The sequence below is a fragment of the Marmota marmota genome, unplaced genomic scaffold (genome assembly GCF_001458135.2).
Source record: "Marmota marmota marmota unplaced genomic scaffold, marMar, whole genome shotgun sequence".
Classification (NCBI taxonomy): domain Eukaryota; kingdom Metazoa; phylum Chordata; class Mammalia; order Rodentia; family Sciuridae; genus Marmota; species Marmota marmota.
Window position 1 is genome coordinate 36,817,509 of NW_025999842.1, and position 6,000 is coordinate 36,823,508.

The 6,000-nt window shown below is 37.5% G+C and overlaps 1 protein-coding gene across 3 annotated transcripts in view; it reads right to left on the reverse strand.

Moving 5' to 3' along the window:
- Cep85l (centrosomal protein 85 like) overlaps nucleotides 1-4,028 on the reverse strand; it is a 224,309-nt gene extending 220,281 nt beyond the window's left edge. The window contains exon 1 of one of the 3 annotated variants that reach the window (XR_007344303.1): nucleotides 3,991-4,009. The gene's annotated coding sequence lies outside the window, so the exon portion shown is untranslated. Of the gene's footprint in view, nucleotides 1-3,990 lie in introns of all 3 variants that reach the window. The other 2 variants (XM_048794959.1, XM_048795006.1) reach the window with 2 other exon arrangements.
- Nucleotides 4,029-6,000: the final 1,972 nt, after the last annotated feature.

Here is a 6,000-nt window from a genome sequence, read left to right on the forward strand (position 1 = left end):
CTTGAATGAAATCATCTTTATGGCCTCCTGCGTATACCCAGGCTATTGAGGTCTCCTGGAAAGACAGTGCAGCTCTGCCATGGATGATTTTCCAACCCCATGTCACCAAGCACGGGTTCCTCCGGGCTACCCAGCCACCCTCCTGTATTTCACTGTCATATTCCTCCTTACCTACTTTTTCAAAGCTTCATTCATTCACTCACTCACTTACTCCCCAAGTATTTATTGAATGCCCACTTTAGCAGCATGTGGCTCCTGGGTGATCATTATAGCAAGGCACGCAAGTCCTAGTCCTCAGAGTCCAGGCTGGAAGACTGAAACTGAAGCTTAAATTCTAGCAGTTAAAGCGGAGCCTCACACTCCAAAAAGCTGTAACCTTGTATATTGTTCTAGGAGATATATAAAATATCAATTTTTGCTAAAATCTAGTTATTTTCTTTTAAAATATTACAGAAGTAATGAAAACATTCTCTTTTTAAAAAAATTCACACATTACAGAAGTACTAGGAATAAAAGTGGGCTGTCTCAACTCCCCCTTTGCCAGGCCCTCTCCCTGCATATAAGCCCTGTCAGGAACCTGACGTGCATTCATACAAACCTTATTTCTGTGGGTTTAAGTTCATAAAAATATTTTCAGACATGTACATACACACCCACCCAGTGGAAACTACATAATAAATCATCTAATGGGGGTGATATTAAATATTCAAAGGTGTTTCTTCCTTTAGATTGAAATAAACTTCCCTATAAAACAAATCACCTGGACTTCTTAAGTTTTAAATTCAGGTAGTATGTATAAGCTGAGAAGAAAACTAAATGATAGAGAATGTTAAGATCCAAGAACAACATGCAGTGAGTCAAATGATAGTTAGTTTGTAAGATTAAAGACAATAACAAAGAATTTAATTGCTGGCTTATCAGGTTGAGTGAAGATTTCAAAAAGTCATTTTGTTATACACTTTGGTAACAAATTATATTGGAAGTTAGGAAATACAACAGATACAAAGATAACAACTCCAAAATGCTTTCACTGCAGATTCAGTATTTTCCTATCTGAAGTGTGAACTATTTGGGGCTATTGATGTCAGGGTTTTCAAAATACATTTTAAAAAATGTAGAAGGGCATAACACATGGCTAATACAGATAGGATCAACAGATAATAAATCGCACCTCATGTTAATCATCAGAAATAGCTGAACCTACAGGGAACTACCCCTACTGAGTTTTCTTTATTTTCTCCCTAGAACCAAAGTCATTTATATCCCACATTATAAAAATTAAATGCATTTTTAATTAGACCTAACTTTTATAATTGTTGTCTCTTTCTTGCAATGAGTCAAATAATAGTTTGTAATATTAAAGACAAAAAGAAAGTCACTCTCTTCCACAATGTACATATACACATAACATACTCTTGGGTAGGAATTTGCATTATATATTCAAAGACTTGCTTTTTTCATTTAATGATATGTTGAAATCTTTTCATGCAATACATGTAGATTTATCTCATCCTTTTTAACTTTTTATTCTATTCTACATTAAAGAATTGCCATAACTTACTGAACTACTTTATCGAAGTTCTTTTTTTATTATTATTATAAACAATTCCCTAATGATCCCATTATGCAGTTATTTTCATTTATATACCTAAGTATTTCCATAGCAAACCTGAAATTGGAATTTTTAGGTTAAAAAAGAAAAGCTTTGTACTTTTTTTGTTTTATATATATTGAAAGAAATATAAACTTTTATGTGTCAAAATTAAACAATGGGATTTTACTTTATAGCTATTAAGCCAGCAAAATTTTAAAAGATCAATAAAACCTTTTACTGGTGGGAATATGGGAGAGAGTTGTAAACATCTATGAAAATTTAAAATACATATAGATTTCAACCAATGAACCTGCTAACTCTTAGATTCCAATGCCATACAAGTATTACTAAAAAAAGAAAAAAACTAGAATACATAAACAAGATATTTTTGTCTACATGTTTTTTGCTTAAAATATTTACTAAGTTGCATATTGCCATGACTTCAGGGATGGACAAAGCACAGGCCCTACCTTCAGGTACACACACACAAGCAATTTGAGTTCACAAGAGAGGTTCTAGGGAAGTAAGCTGGGCCCAAGGTGGAGGGCCACAGAGTTCACTGAAAAGCTGATGTATGTGACTACAAAATAAAGCACACTTCACATCTGGTGAAAACATAAACTTGCCATCAAACAATTGTGTTAATTAAAGTCACAGGTTCTCTGGAGGGTTTTTTGTTTGTTTTGTTCTGTTTTTTTTTTTTTCTGGTACCAGGGATTGAACCCAGAGGAGTTTAAGCCCTGAGCCACATCTCCAGCCCTTTTTATTTTATATTTTGAGACAGGGTCTTGTTGAGTTGCTTAGGATCTAAATTGGTAAGGCTGGCCTCTAACTTGTAATCCTCTTGCCTCATCCTCCAAGTTGGGGGGATTACAGTGTGGGCTCTAGTTTTTCTAATGTTAGTAGAGCCAGAATATGAGATGCACTATGAAAAAGGGGTTTGCTTTTTCACAAACAGAATAACAGACCAAATGATGGTTTGTTTAATGCCTGGTATGGAGTACTTTCTTGAAAAGCATTTGTTGAATCAATAAGACACAAGGGCATTATAAAAGTTTAGCTCACATAAACTGGATTCAGTCAAATCTCGCCTGTTCAAGATTTCCAGGAATAAAGCATAAATTTTTCCTTTCATCCTCCTCCTTCTCTACTTTTTCCCACTCTCCCCCCACCCCTTCCATTCATTTCCTCCACCATTTTTCAGGAAAATGAAAGACTTCAGTAAAATTGAAATACTAAATCCTGTTAACCTCACTTTGACCCCATTACTTCACTATTTAACAATGAAGTGAAACCACCAGCTCTTAAACAGCAGACTTGAAATGCCATAAGAGAGCGCTGAGCAATTTTAAAAGCACAAATGTTATATAGGGAAAAAATGGCTAACATTAAAAACAAACAAAATAAAACATAACAGCTCATTAGAAGTTGATGATGTATGACAATCCCTTTGGTAACACATCTCCAGAATGGATTGCTAGCCCACAGAGGAGCAAGGGTAGCCCATCTACAAGGTCCACTTACTCTCTAACTATTGTCATTTCAGGGAAACCCATTAGCAAGATTCTGTCACGGAAGGGCTGGGACCTCCACAGAATAATGAAAATGTTCCCAGAGTCGAAGCACTGCCTGGCATGGCTCCCATATCAACAGCAAAACAACTGCATAGCAACCTGCATTTGGTTGGTTCCTTACTCATAGCTGCTCCAACAGAGATAATACTATTGCTACTCCCTGTCCGCTGTGTAAAGTGTGTCAAGCAGGAATTGAGTCTATATACCAAATTGAGGAGGGATGCAGGCTGGCATTTCCCAGAGCACGCTGTTCACCACGTGGTCCCTGGAGCGATGCCTCCTGGCTCACAGAGGAGCCAGGGCTCCTCTCCCCTCCCCCACTTCCTCTCACAAAGACAACATGTAACAACCATTAGCAGGTATGTGTGTGCAAGCTCCCAACTGTCCAAGTACCCTTCAGATCCAGTGACCTGTTTTATGAATAATAGGGAAGAGTTTCCAGCCTGTTTTCTGCATTCTTAGGAGTATGCAGAGTTCACAGTAAGAGAACAGCCACTCCTAAAACAAAGAAAAACCACTCTAAGTGCTGCTTTGCAAGGAGCATCTGCCATCTGTTCATGTCCTGTGGCAGTGCTGCTGATCTGGACTCCAGTAATGGCACCATCCTACCAATCCAGACCAGGGCACTTTTCCTCTGTCCCAGAGGGTGTTTCCTTGCACTTTCCCATCTGTTTCTAAGTAAGTGCAGAAAAATATTATTTATAAAATAAGACTAGCAAGTGACTCACAGCACATAAAAATAAGTCAGGGTGCAATTTGTCGTCATCTTTAACAAGAAGAAAAAAAAAAGTAAAATGTTCCAGAATTGGAGAAACAACTTACTTTTTCAAACCTCCTCAAGGAGCGTCTTCAAATGATAGGCAGGAAATGGATTTGTGGGGTGAAGTTAAGCTCAAGCAAACTCGAGTGGCAAGAGCACCAGCCCCATCATGCATATTCATAAGAGGCAACCTGAGCGCCTGTGTAAAACCACAGTGTGTGCTGTGTTTCCTGCACATACTTTGCATCCATACTGCCAGGAAACACGGCAGCCCTGAAGAGACCCAGCACTTTGCTGTATAACATGGTTCAGAAGAATGATCATTGTTCTTTGGAGATTTAACCCACACATCAACTAGATTTTCTCCATAGGCCTGTGACAACCCAAGAAGTGCCCATCTGTCAGGATGCCATTTTAGAATCATTATTGTACAAGTGTGAATTTTAAGGTTTTTGGCTACTAAGAAGCAAAAACGAATATGGGGATTGACTTTCAGTAAAGGCTTTTGTATTTATTATTAATACGCTAATGAAGAAACAGGTCAGTGTGGCATACACAGGAAGATAATTGCATTCTCTATGCCGCTTCTCTTCTTGACAGATTCTCTACAAACAAAATGCCAGAGTTGGTTTCAGCTGCCAGAAAACATAAACCAAGGGCTTTGTTTCACCAGGCTTTGGAGTGCATTGGTGGTCTAGTAGTGAACACAGCTGCCTTTCAACAGGATTTGTGAAGTATGTACTGGGTTTTTCATTCATTCACTCTTACAAATATTTATTGAGTGCCACTGTGTGCCAGTTACTGTTCTAGGCACTTGGAAAACCACAACAAACAAAACAGACAAAAGTTCCTCCATCATAAGGCCAATGACCACCTGAGTGCTTCATAGAATACTTTGTCACGTACCTGTCATTGAAGGGTCTGGACATTTTTATTCAATTTCTCTAAAATGATTCTATAAATGAAGAAGTTGGTATATGTGTGCCCAGATGTGCTGTGTAAGGAAGAGGGGGGGGGGAAAGCACAGAGAATAAACTGAGAGGGAGATTATCCAAAAAGTGATAAAAAGCTTTATGATCTAGTAAAGATGGAAGATACTAGTATTGGGAAACACAAAAGAACATGAGTACAGATGGAAAAATCTAAGAAATACACAAAATATTATCAAGATGTCAATTCCTCAATTTAATCTACAGATTTTATATGAGCTAATAAATTTTATAATCATGATTTAAACTAAATAAGCTGATTCAAAAACATGGAGAAAAATATGACAGGAGAAATGTAACAAGGAAGGAATTAGCCCTACAAGATGCTGAAATATAAAGTTTTGATAAGTAAAATAAGTGAGGTACTAGCCTGCCTATTTCCACGAGTCCTTCCACTAAGCAACATGGGGTACGCTGGCAAGGAAATTGTCATACCTACTTGGCTAATGGCTCCCAGCACTAGCCCATACAAAATAGACAATGGAACTGATTTAAAAACCAAGAAATAGTTCCAGATCCATTTGGGAATTTAATATCTGGTCAAGGTAGCATATTTCCAGTGAGTTTGTTGACCTCACTAGCATCAGTATGGTGTTTTGCCTCCTTCTTATTAGGAGACTGGGCATTGATCACCTAGGAGTAATAAAGAGCATAGGGCTTGAATGGTACAACACTCAAGCACCAATCCTGCTCTAACTCTTATAACTTTTTGACTTTGAACACACAGCTTAACCATGTTGAGAGTTGGTTTTATTGTCTCTAATAAGAGGGTAACAAAATCCATCTTGAAGATTATTCTAAGGATAAGTTGATATACAAGTAGTATATCAACAAGTAGTAAGTACTTGCCTAACAAATAGTAAGTACTTATAAAAATAAACATTTCCTAGTTGAACAACTTAATAGGAATCTTAACTACAGGCCAATAGTCTCAGAACCTGTCATCTGCAGACAGAAATTGCTTTCCCAAAATCTCAAACCCCTCCTTGCCACACCACATGCAAACAAGGCTTGGAAAAGGGGAATAATTCTTTTTAAGCACAACTTTTAGAATTAATGATTTTCTGCAAAGAAAACTCTTTA